General features: G+C 49.4%; 2 long non-coding RNA genes across 6 annotated transcripts; one reads left to right on the forward strand and one right to left on the reverse strand.

The window, feature by feature from the left end:
* The first annotated feature begins 1272 nt into the window (after positions 1–1272).
* On the forward strand, positions 1273–4290 carry Gm19554 (predicted gene, 19554). Of its 2 annotated transcripts, NR_166752.1 has the most exons (3): positions 1273–1466; positions 1563–1798; positions 2033–4287. It is a non-coding gene; the product is annotated as a predicted gene, 19554 (long non-coding RNA). The 2 variants fall into 2 exon arrangements; NR_166753.1 differs by lacking the exon at positions 1273–1466 and having other exon boundaries at positions 1668–1798; positions 2033–4290.
* On the reverse strand, positions 3976–8645 carry Gm32370. Of its 4 annotated transcripts, XR_381889.2 has the most exons (4): positions 8182–8645; positions 5482–5599; positions 4456–4537; positions 4271–4336 (listed from the first exon to the last, which is right to left on the reverse strand). It is a non-coding gene; the product is annotated as a predicted gene, 32370 (long non-coding RNA). The 4 variants fall into 4 exon arrangements; XR_872963.2 differs by lacking the exons at positions 4271–4336; positions 8182–8645 and adding an exon at positions 3976–4068 and having other exon boundaries at positions 5482–5737; XR_381890.2 differs by lacking the exon at positions 5482–5599.
* Between the last annotated feature and the right edge of the window lie 4555 nt (positions 8646–13200).

Consider the following 13200-nt stretch of genomic DNA (forward strand, 5'->3'; position numbering starts at 1 on the left):
TGAGCTTGAAGACTCATTTTAAAACACATTGAAATTCCAGGGTAGGAGACCTTTATCTTACTCTGTCTCTAGGCATTTCAGAACCATTATGGGGTGTGAAGGGTGGAGCCTGGAGTTTCTTTCTATTAGTATCTGACTTGCTTGGGCTTGCCTGGACTTGCCCAGTTCTTAAGCCTAGTCTTAACTTACAATTTGAAGTCTGTCATGAAATCAGCTTAGCCTTCTCAAGTTTAGGGGATGTATCTGGAGTTCTGGTTCTGGGCTCTCAGGTTTTGTTTTGGGACCCAGGACAAGGAGATTTTTCTGCTGGAGTGTAGAAGCCAAGAGTCCTTGTTAATCAAGAGCAAGGAAGGTTTTTAACACTCTTCCAGTTCCTGGCAGAACTGTTTGGCTCTTCTGGTTCTGTTCTGGTTCCATCAGGGTTGATCTGGAACTTTTAGCTCTTCCAGGCTACAGGCTCTGTTCTCAGCAGTACCTGTACCCTTTTTTGCAAGCTTCCCAGTGACTTTCCACCACGCTGAATCGTGATGTCCCAGCCCAGTTGGCCCAAGAGGAAAGCAGGCCACTCCGAAGCCTTCACAAAGACAGAGGTACTGAGTGAAGGCACCTTGAACCTTAGCGGGAGGCTTACAGAGAGCGCATTGTGCGCATGCTCCCTGAACAGTCACCTTTTGTATGGTCTTAATGTAAAAGTTTCATTTAAAAGATGCCAGCTGTGGCCCTAGCCAGGTTTATTCAGATGGGACCTTCACTGGGTCAACTTAATACTTAACTACAGCTTATTATCCCATCAGTCTTCAGGGACAACCCATGATCTAATTGCCCAGCATTTATGTTGCTTGGTAACCACAAATAGAGAATAATAGTCCTTAAAGGGGCAGTGTGGAATTTCGTGCCCCTGCCGCGAAGCACACTTCATTTCCCACAGCACCCTGTGTTTTTTAATTCAGTGAGTAAAAATGTGTAATGAATAATTAATTATGTGCTTGGAGGCACAATAGCTGCCTACTTTTGAATATTCATCAGTGGCATTATTAATTCACTAGAAATCCCGGGGAGGAACAGGACAGGCTTTTAGCCTAGCTGGAGGACTTAAAGATAATGCTTTGCGCGAGACAAACTTTTTAAAGCTCACTTTTCTTGGGACACATTTTCTGGGTAATTTTCCCTCTCTTAGGAACATTTTGTCACCCCCCTGATTCCTGCGCAGCTGCGGGGGATGGGTATGGGTGGGAATCAGATGCCACCTGTGACCACAAACCAGCCTGGCTCACACTTGCAAAGTTCATTAACAAGCAAGCCCGAGAATCCTCCCGCAGCTCCGCCATTGCTGATGCATTTGAGGCCTGGCCAGACAAACACAGAGAGCTTTATGGCAACTTGAACTTTCTGGGAATGAATGAGCTTCGGGGACTAGCTCTGCAGCCTCCCACCAACTTTCTAGGCTGCTGGTTGGAGTTGGGCTGGTAAGCTAGGCCTGTGGAGGTCGCAGGTGTCCTAGATTGCTGACTGCCTCTCTGGTGCCCACTTCTCCCTTCTCCCTTCTCTGTCTTTCCACTAAGGGAGGCAACCTGGTCTCGGGTAGAAGACTACACTTCCCAGCCTCCTTCGCAGCTAGATGTAGTCATGTGACATTGTGGCCAATGAGGTGCCTGCAGAAGTTCATCAACAAACCTGTGGAATCTTCTTAAAAGGCCAGTGGGAAAGGGGACCTGTTTGACCTTAAGCCTTCTTTCCCTCCTACAGCCTGGGCTGCAGATGAGGTGGCTGAAGCTTGACAGCTATCTTAGATCACAAGGTAAGTGAGAATGAAAACAAGGAGCTTAGAGGTAAGAAAGATAGCCAGGATCCCCTGTGAGTACAAAACTGCCTCTCCATCCTGGCTGTGCCTCCCCTGGCACCCCACCCGGAGAGGAAGCTCCAGGTGGGTTTAATCTGGATTATCCTGGACTCCCATCGAGCAACTTGGAACCCCATTTTAATGGAGTTGCTTGCCCTCCTCAAAGGACTGTCTTGGGCCCTATCTTTTTAGATTCTTCAGCACCTGCTCTGATGGGTTCTTTGAAAAATTCATCTCTTGAATAATGAAACAACGGCCTGAGGGAGGAACGTGGAAATAGACGGTTTACAGCCAAAGCCCAGAAGGAAGCTGTGGACTTCTTGAATCTCCCGAGGACCCGTGGGTCTTCACTCTGAAAGGAAGGATTGTCCACCCGGCTCAGCATCTCATCTCTACAACCGGAGGTTGAAGTCCCTAATGCTGACCTTTAAATAGCGGATGTGTGGATCGTTCCAACATGGCTGGACTCTGAAAGATGGCTTTCATCCTGTCCAGGATACGAGATTGCACCCACGCTTTATCCAGCATGAAGGAGCAGAGCACTTCCTGGGAGAAGACAGACCTTGGCTTTGTGAGCGGGACACGTGGAAACGGGAGCTTTGTCGGGTGGGTCTGAGGGACATGGCAGGCCAGCCACCTGAACAGTGAACTTGAGTGATTGCATATACTAATGATGGTTACAACAGTGCTCTGTAGCTACTTCCTGTTTTGTTACCACCATGCAAGAGGCTCAGCCTCTCTGGGTTCTGGGCAGCTTGTGGCTTCCACAGTGAGCATTCCAAGAAGGAAACTAGCTTCTGGAGTTGAGCCCTGACTTCTCTTTGTCCCTGCAGGTGAGGTGACTCAAAGTCTCCTTTCAACACCTATTCTTCATTCTCTTGCTGGGGGCCTGGAGGTTTATTGGCCTGTCCCACCAAGACACCCGGGATGGTCACATAGAATAGTTACACATTCCCCCGACAGGTCTTCTAGCTCTGTCATTCTCGTTCAAGCCCTGCGTTCTCTACATTTGATCCAGGAAGGCATTGCCTGTCTATAGGCATCAGATGCTGTAGTGGGCTGACCCTTTCTCAGCTGGTTGGGTCATTTGTGACTGGGCCACTGTTTCTAGTCATTGGTAGTTTTTCATCTCAATCCCCTTCAACCTCTTCTCTGTCTTGAGACTGATCCCATGGTCTTGGAAATCTCCGAGCCAATGGTGGGTCAGCATTCCAGCCCCCCCCATCTCCGCCCCCTGTCCCCTAAGAATTCCATGGACTGACCATGTATGGGTTTATCAGAGGGCCCAGCAGAATTCAGCCTGGGTCCCCAGTCCACAGCACATGTATTTTTAGATTCCTTCCTTGCTTGCTCTATTCCCCCACTCCCTCTCTTGGGCTTCCAGGAGGTGCCTCCAGAATGAGCCACTTGCACCAGTGACCTTATATTGAGATCTGTTCTGTCTATTAGTAGGGGCTCTCTAGAGGAACAGAAGTAATAGGCTGAATATATATCAAGAGGGGGTTTATTAGATTGGCTTCCATGATATAGTATAGTCCAACAATGGCTGTCATCATATCAGAGGCTGAGAACCAGTGGTTGTTCTGTCCTCGAGGCTGGATGCCCCAGCAGTTCTTATCTGGTATTGGAGGCCTGGTGAGTTCCTCGAGAGCCCCTGGTCTTCCATAGTGGAAGGCTGAGGAAGTGGAGTTCCCGAGTCAGCTGAGGATGGTGGTGGTGGTGGCGGCGGCGGCAGCGGCAGTAGCAGCAGCAGGGTAGACGCATCCACAGTGAGGTCTGTCTTTCCACTGTGGGTCCCAGGGATCAGATGTCAGTCATCAGTCTTTATAGTAGGTGCTTTTACACTCTGACCCATCTCACTGACCCCAACGTTAATTCTTTATGAAAAAGAAACAATATAAAATGTACTCGAGTCTCCAAACAGACTCGACGTATGCATGTCAAAGAATTCTTTTAAATAAATGTATTGGTGATTTTTACCAGTAAATTTTTATTTGAATATTTTATATATTACCTATGCAAAAATAAATTTCTTGTGTTAAAAAAAATAGTCACAGCTGGAAAAAGTACAAGAAACTCTAGCTTAAATCTTCACCAGTTTCCTTCGCCAAGACATGTCGTGCCGTCCAGGATATTCAGTGCACAGAATAAAATCAAGGAGAACGTTCTTGCCTTCTGTCCTTAGTCCACTTGAGACAGAAAGTGATTTTTACAGGTATCTTTAATTCCTGGAAACATAACATTTTGTGCCAGTTTAACTAAGTAAGAAAGCAAGGAAATTCAGCCTTTGAGATCTGTCCCATCCACCCCCCCCCCCACTTCTCTGCTTCAAGGAGGAGTGGAGGAGGCATGAATAATAAATATGTAGATAAGAGAATGAAACTGGGAAATCAATTTACTGCAAAGTATTTGCATATTTTATTAAAAGAAACTGTGTCTGAGATCCATAACAGGGCGTGATGATTTCTGTTTTGATTTGATTTGTGTGCGCCACGCCTGTGGGAAAAGTGACAGGGTGCAGTCGTGTGAGCAGGAGAGGGTTTTTTTTTTTTTTAATTTCATTGATGGTAAACGGGTATATTAGTCTTCTAAGGGACTGAGATGCGCATACTGACCCCTGATTTCGCAGAAAACAGATCCTGAGAAGCTCTGTGGCTTTCGGAAGAACAGAGATCCTTTTGCAAGAAGCCAACTGTCCTGAAATGGAATAGGAGAGAAGGTGAAAGTCCATCGCATCCCGACCTCTGGGTCTCAAAGTTAAGACAAGAAGCCCTGTCTCCTCTTCGTTCTATAAAAACACACATAGAGACAGACACGTGCACAGCTCCATAGAGTTGACAATTATTTTGACAGAGACAGAGAGGAAGAAACAGTTTGTTGAATATACACAAGACACCCCCAGCCCTCCCTCTCCTCACTCCAAGAGTGAGTTGCTACTAACAAATCTTTTTTGAGTGAAGGGTAGGGGAATTTGTGATTTTTTTTTCTTTCTCTGTCATATAAAAATACTCCGAAAGCTAGGTCCTTCTGGCCATTTCTGTTTGCTTGACAATGGCTGAAGCTTGGGAGTAACTTCCATGAACACGGAAGGCTGAGCTGAATTGGGACTTCAAGGCTTCCGTTTCCTTCCCGGAATCAGTGCCCTGGAAAACCCATGGTTTTAGGAACCTTGGTCTTAGGAGTTCAGTGCAGGTCTGAAGGTTCCTTGGTCCCATCCTTCATCTCAGAGCATAGTGGAGCCCCCTGATGGCCAGGGCAGCTGAGTGCTGTTTGAGGGGCGGTGCCTGCCTTTAGTACAAAAATGGGCGTGGTGTAGCTGCTTGGCTCATGTGGGCGTGGCTTATTCCAGACTGAGAAGATTGGCAGCTAGAGCGAGCGGGATCTGCAGTCCTCTAGCTATCCATAGGACTTTGGCGATCTGTCCTATTCCCTCCTCTCATTCATTAGTGCTTTATCTGGTCAGTGGTCTAGCACACATCTCCAGTTGGAGATCACATTGGGCACTGAGAGTAAACCCTGCCCTGGCTGTTCTGGACCCTTGCCAGCCCGGCTCCTACATTTATAGACATGGTTTTGATGGTTGAGTCACGGCCAGCTGTGCACAGCCGTGGAATTAACTAACTTTCCTCACACAGACTTACCAGAGGGATGTAAAGGCAGAGGATGGAAGTCAACGGGTAGCATGCTAATCCCCAGAAGTCTTTAAGGAATGGAGTGCTTTCTAGAATCTTCCTTTGCTTCCGGGGACTGTTCATCCTCCTGTTCATGGGCAGTGGCTTCAGTGTGGGTGCCTACTCATGTGTGTGTGTGTGTGTGTGTGTGTGTGTGCGCGCACACACACACACACACACACACACACACACACACACACACACACGGAGGAAGGACCTGTCAATCAAAATACTGCCCCTCCCTTAAACAAGGACAAAAGAGTTCAGCCAATCAGATTCTCTCCTGAGATTCTTGTGCAGAATTAAGAGGATGACTCCTCCGTGGATTCCGGAAAGGGGGAGGGGGAGTAATGCTGCGTGGTCTTTCCTCTCTGCATCTCTCAAGCCCACCGCAGATAGCGCCAGAGAGGAAAGATTTATTTTCACTGTTTCTGTGAGTTCCTGTTCATCACGGCAGAAAAGGTAGACTGGAGGTCTTGGTGTATGGCGGTGGGAACTGGTAGTGATGGCTTGTTCACATGGCAACAGGCAGGAAGCAGAGACCACAGCTGAAGACCCACCCCTAATGACATATTTTGATCAGCCTTCAAAATAGTTCTCCGTAGCTGTAGGTAAAGCATTCAAAGTATGAGCCCATGGCTGGGGCTGTGGTAGAATGTTGCTTAGCATACACAAAGCCCTGGGGTCCAGCATCACATCACCTGAGAGTCGGGGTATGTGTTTACAACCTCAGGACTTGAGAGCTGGGGTGGGAAAATCAGGAGTTCAAGGCCATACTTAGTCACAGAATGAGTTTGAGGTCAGCTTAGGATACATGAGAACCTGTCAAAAATGAAGAGCCAATGGGAGACATGTTGGATTCACCGCAGCCCTTGTTTTGTGGCCTCTGATGACCGTTGTTTCTCAGTTAGCTACAGTTTCCGCATCTGAACCATCCATGCTAATGTGCTGGCCCAGTGGCCCAGGAACTGGCAGCTTGCATCTGTGATGGGTGTTAGCTCTGTGCCAGGCCATTGTGATGGTGGCTACTCCTCAGGGACAATACAGCATGGGAGGGTGCCAGCTGACCCTGCTGAGTGTCCCCAGCTCCTTTTCTCAGTGGCTCCATTTTAAACGTGCTGGCTGTGGAGAGTGTCCAGGGGAATGCATGCGGCTGAATCCATGGCTTCCCACGCTGACCTTAAAAGAAACTTCTAAAAATAGGCCAGGTCAGAGAAGATGCTCCAGACAGGAAGGTTTTAAGCTTGACTCAAATCTCTGTGACCTCCTTTCCCCGAGATCCAGCTCTTCAAAGAGACAGCCCTGCCCAACTTAGCCTTTCTGCCTGTAGTGGGGCCAGAGTCCCTCTGTAACTGGAGCATACTATCCCTCCAGAAAGCATCCTTCTGATGCTGGGCTGGGCTCCACATCCAGGATCCCGCACTTCCTGCTTCAGCGTGACTTCTTCTCGCAGCCTGATGGGTTCCTACAGTGAGCCTCCTGACTTCCCCAGTTGTGCCGAGCGCTGGATGATTTTCTGGGCTAAACATTTCTCCTGGCAGCCCTGGAGACCAGGCAAATTTATTATGTGTAATTATCTCCAGTCCCAAACCCTGCTTCCTGTGCATGTTCCATGTGGGAGCCCAGCCCAATGAGTGACCACATCCATCTTCAGCTGGTTCCTCTGATAGCTACCCTGCAGATCCCTCTAGGCTCAGCCACACTCTCCCACTCTCCCCTTCTTCTCCCCTGGACATTCAGAGATAAAACAAAAGCAAAAAACAAAAAAACAAAAAACCTTTTTTTTCCCTCCCCCTTTCAAGGTAAGGGCAGGAAAATAAATAGCAGATGGGAAAGAAAGGGATATTTAATTCTTCAGGACAGAGCCCTTGGAGGGAAAGGCAGGCTACTGAAAAGGAAGTGGCCCATCCTCGGGCCACCTACTGTCTCCCGTTTCCAGTTCCTGCCTTGTGCAGTAGCTACCAGCTCAGCTGCACAGGGCACACTTCAAAATGGCTTGCCTACAATTCTACAGCTGAGACTCTAAGATGAGAACTGTGCACTTCAGACAGATCCTGTACCTTTTCTGGGGTATTTCTTGGCAGGAGTGGTGGTGGTGGTGGTGGTGGTGAGGGGCCCCCTCCTGTCCAAGCGCATGGGCATTTCAAAAGCAGGTGATGAGCTGGGAGATTGGTTGAGTCACCAAAAATGCTTACCATGCAAAGACAAGGATCTGAATCCCCAAGCCCCCAGCATGCAGTGCCCAGTTGTAGTCCCAGCACTGGGGAGGCAGAAACGAGCAGACCTATAGGGTGGGCTACCCAGCCAGCCCAGCCTATTTGGCCAGAGGGAGACCCTGTCCCCCAAAACAAGGTAGATTGGGCTTGAGGAAAACAGCCGAGGCTGACCAGCCTCTAACTGTGGATCCTTTCCTGCATGCACCCCCCCCCACACGGTATATACACACACGTGCACACATGCACACGTGCACACACACGTGCACATACAACACAGAGTACATGCACACTTGAACACACACACAGTGCATGCCCAGGCACACACACGCACATGCACACATGTGCACACACGCACACTCGAGCGCACACACACGCACACGTGCATACATGCACGTGTGCACACACATGCACACACACACACAGAGCGCAGATGGCAGTGGTATTCGACAGTTACCTTTTAACCCAATGTCAGTGACCCGAGGCCTTTTGATGCAGAGCAGGGAGGGTTCACTCTTCACAACGCCTCAACAGTCTGGCCCAGTGTTGCTGTGCATCCTTAGATCAGAGGCATTTCTGGTAACAGAAGAGGCAGTGCGCTGTTGTGTCTCCCACCCCACGGCCCGGCCCCACAATGTGTTCTTCTTGTTCCCGTGGAGGTGACTGAATAGCTGTGTGGTGACTTGAGGACCTTCTGCTGACAGGAAGTCCCTGAAGCTCCAGGTGTTGCACATGTGTGCACATCCACACTGTTGAATTCATGATTGTATCATGCAGACTCTGAAGGCTGTGAGATGGCACCCATTTCACAGATGCCACTGCGGGGGGCAGTTCCAACCTCCAAGGAGCAGCACATGTCTTCTTCTAGAGCCTCCTGGTATCAGGGGAGCAGAACAGTTTTGCCCGAAGCCACGCCCATCCTGGTGACTGCAAGCTGCCAGGAGCCACGCCAATCCTGGTGACTGACAGGCTGCCAGGAGCCACGCCCATCCTGGTGACTGGCAGGCTGCCAGGAGCCACGCCCATCCTGGTGACTGGCAGGCTGTCAGAAGCCCTGAGTGCTTCTGCTATTAGATCTTCACCGTGACTTTGAGAAAATGGCTTTATCTTTGAACCAAGGAATGAGGCTGAGACCCTCCCAGAGGGTTACAGGCTGTTTTGATAACTATAAGGACAACATTAGGGGAGGTGTTTGAAAGGTCCCAGTGTAGGAGCCCAGGCTTGCCAGAGCAGCGGAGTCTGGCAGAGCCCTGAAATAAACAGTCTGTCAGTCTGTCTATCTGTCCTTTGAAGTCCCAGGAACATTATGGAGGGATCATGGAGGAAAGCGTCCACGGTTTCTACTCTACTCAACTCTTGAACCCCATGGCCTGAAAGCACTTAGAGCCCTAGGGAATGGAAAGGAAAGAGATGGGGCTGGAGAGATGGCTCAGTGGTTAAGAGCACTGACTCTAGAGGAGTCAAGATAAGTTCAATTCCCAGCAGCCACATGGTGGCTCACAACCATCTGTAATGGGATCCGATGTCCTCTTCTGGTGTGTCTGAAGACAGCTACAGTGTACTCAAATACATAAAATGAGTAAATAATTCTTTAAAAAAAAATAAAGGAAAGGAAAGAGATGCAAATACATTGGTGTTCAATAATTTTCTCCTTTTAAATCTTTCTTCCTTTCTGTCTGTCTGTCCATCTGTCCCCCTTTTGTGCTGCAGATATGAAGCCTAGGGAAAGCCTCAACCTGAAGATAAAACACAGCTCTTTGGGTTATACGCCAGTCAAATATAGACTCCCATTGTCTGTGCTAGCCTCGGCTCTGGCCAGGACCGGTCAGGGGCATTCAGAACCCTCTCAAGCTCCCAGTGTTTTGGGGCAGCATCTCTGGTGTGGCTGTAACGATAAGGACATGGGCTGTAGCTGGTGACAAGGGGTCACTTCAGCTATAAACCCAATGCCCAGTCACCGGAGCACTCAGGCAATGTCCGCAGCTATTTGTGGTTATAGTACGGGGGATGTTCCTGGCATAGAGTGGGCAGGGCCAGGACTTGACGTACACCCTGAGGTCACAGACCAGCTCCCCCCCACCCCCCGCCTTGTTCTCTAGCCCCAAAGTGTTTTTGGTTGTTGAGAGTCATAGCTGGGACTCTCAGTGCAGGGGCTGTAGCTGTAGCTCAGCGGACAGATTGCTTACCCAGCAGGTGGGAATTCCTGGGTTTGATCCACTGCATTGTGCAGGGGTACCCACCTGTAACCCCACCCTGAGAGGTAGAGGCAGGAGCATCAGGAGTTCTAGGCCAGCCTGGGTTATATGAGATGCTGTCTCAAAAAAAAAAAAAAAAAAAAAAAGAAAGAGAGAGAGAGAGAGAGAGAGAGAAAAGAAAAAAAAGGAAGGAAGGAAGACAAAAAGAAAAGCAAACCCGTGTCTAGAGCGTCCTGTTCCCCCTTGACTTCAGTGTCCTCATCTGTATAGACTGCAGGTGTGGAGTGTCACATGGCTGATGACGCCAACGATCCCTAACAGCACCCGCTGTCTAATTGTCTCTGGTTCCACAGTGACTCAGGCTCTGCAGCCCTTGCTTCCTGTCCCTGCGACACCAAGACCTGATAATAGCATCTCTAACGCCAGGGCATCATGTGGCAATCATGATGGGAGACACCAGTGGGAGGCTCTTGGCAGCTACCAGGAAATGTCACCCCGGGGGAGGCAGACACCCTGGGCCCCGACAGCCATCTCTGCTTTGTTTCCTGGATCCTTCTTAAAAAAGGAGGCTCTGGGTCCAGCCTTACCCAAACGAGTGTGGGATCAGCCTCTTTCTACCTGCTGTTGAGTACAGATCCAGCCGGCCCTGCAGAATTGAAAGGCCAGGTACACACAGTAGGGGAAAGGTAAGTACACACAGTAGGTCCTCGTGATGCTAGGTCAGAATCTCCATCCTTCCTCCTTGGAAGCTCAGGACTTGCACGGCCCCACTGGACTGTCCTGCCCACTCCTTCCTGCTCCCTGTGTTCTTCATTTTCTGGGAGTTGGACGCCCAGTGGGACCTGAGCCCCGAGCCCCAAGTCCCGAGCCCCGAGTCCCGAGTCCCGAGTCCCGAGTCCTGAGTCCTGAGCCCCGAGCCCCGAGTCCCGAGCCCCGAGTCCCGAGCCCCGAGTCCCGAGCCCTGAGCCCTGAGACCTTCCCTTTCTAATTTTATAATGTGGCACATGTCAGTGGAATCTCAGTTCCATAGTCAGTGCATAGATTAGCCTTAGAGCTCAGCTTCTGTCACGTGTGCATGTGTTTCCACCCCATCCCACTTCCATACTGTGGGCCGCTGGGAAGGCTGCCTCCTGCTCACTCAGACTAACCGGTCTGGAGCTCTTTCTGCCAGCTTCCTTCCCCCTCTCCCTGCCCAGGTCTGGATGGGCCCAGTGCCATGGCTGTAGGCTCATACTTTCCGCTCTCCTCCTCCTCTTCCTCCTCCTCCTCCTCTTCTTCCTCCTCCTCTTCCTCCTCCTCCCTCTTCTTCCTCCTCCCTCTTCCTTTTCCCTCTTCCTCCTCCTCCTCCTCCTCTTCATCCTGCTCTCACGCTTCTTGGCATCTGTCCTTGTAGCACTCACACCGGCAGACCTGGGCCAGTCAGCAGACACCCCTTCACACCTTAGTTTCCTTGTCTATAAAATGGCAAGAGTCTGGTGTGCTGTTCGTGTGGATCACATCACAAACACACATGCAGGGCTGGGGGTAGAGCTGAGTCAGCCCAGTGCTTGCTAGGAGGCCTAAAGCCCTGGATGCAGGGGTCCAGTTCCCATCACCTCACAAACCTGTGTGACAAGAGGTGCTTGTCATACTAGCACCCCAGAGGTGGCTCATAACAACCTACAGGTCCAGCCCAGGTGATCTGTGGTGGCTTGAATAAAAAAGTGGCCCCTGTAGGCTCATAGGCACTATAAAGAGGTGTGGCCTTCTTGGAGGATAGGGCTTGAGGTCCTAGAAGCTCAAGCCAGGCCCACACACACTCTCTTCCTGCTGCCTTTGAATCCAGACTTAGAACACTCAGCTACCTCTCCATGTCTGCGTGTATGCCACCAAGCTTCCTGCCATGATGACAATGGTCTAAACCTCTGCATTAATTGTAAGCCAGCCGCAGTTAAATGCTTTACTTTATAGGACTTGCTGTCTCTTCACAGCATCAGTAAGGTAGGATCCAATGTTATCTTCTGAACTCTATGGACATAACACATGTGGGAAGTAACACACACACACACACACACACACACACACACACACACACACACACACACACACACAAAGATAAGATACATCGTTAAAGCAAAATCAAACAAACGGAGCTGGTGAGATGACTCACCACTGAGGCGACTCTAAGGAGCCATGTGTTCCTGGATGAACTTCCTGGGCTCTGCTGTCCCTGTCCAGCTGTGATGACAGCATCGCCCTGATGGAAACCCTAGGGTGAGAATTTGCTTGTGAAAATGGCCGCAGTGGCTCTTCAGTTTCTATCCTGCAACCTGACAATTGCTGTTTGTCTCAACGAGTTAGATCCACTTCTTGCTCCCGTGAAATTGGTTTAATAGCTGCTTTGACCAATGAAATCTATACACGTGACTGTGAGATCTATACACGTGACTGTGAGATCTATACACGTGGCTGTGAGATCTATACACGTGGCTGTGAGATCTATGCATGTGACTGTGAGATCTATACACGTGACTGTGAGACCTATGCATGTGACTGTGAGATCTATACACGTGACTGTGAGATCTATACACGTGACTGTGAAATCTATACACGTGACTGTGAAATCTATGCATGTGACTGTGAAATCTATGCATGTGACTGTGAAATCTATACACGTGACTGTGAAATCTATACACGTGACTGTGAAATCTATACACGTGACTGTGAGATCTATACACGTGACTGTGAAATCTATGCATGTGACTGTGAAATCTATACACGTGACTGTGAGATCTATACACGTGACTGTGAGATCTATACACGTGGCTGTGAGATCTATACACGTGACTATGAAATCTATACACGTGACTGTGAAATCTATACACGTGACTGTGAAATCTATACACGTGACTGTGAAATCTATACACGTGACTGTGAGATCTATACACGTGACTGTGAGATCTATACACGTGACTGTGAGATCTATGCACGTGACTGTGAGATCTATGCACGTGACTGTGAGATCTATACACGTGACTGTGAGATCTATACACGTGACTATGAAATCTATACACGTGACTGTGAAATCTATACACGTGACTGTGAAATCTATGCATGTGACTGTGTTGGCTCCACGTCTTGGCCCGATATGGCTCTGCATGCTACCCTTTGCTCTATTTGAACGCTGGCTTGGCCAGGAAGATATAAGAGAGAACTCTAAGCAAAAAGGAGCCATCCTAGGAGATCTCCCTAGACCACCAAGTCCCAGCCAAGCACTGCATGCATGATCCAGGCCAGAGTAA

Source organism: Mus musculus, chromosome 12 (genome assembly GCF_000001635.26).
Source record: "Mus musculus strain C57BL/6J chromosome 12, GRCm38.p6 C57BL/6J".
Taxonomy (NCBI): Eukaryota; Metazoa; Chordata; class Mammalia; order Rodentia; family Muridae; genus Mus; species Mus musculus.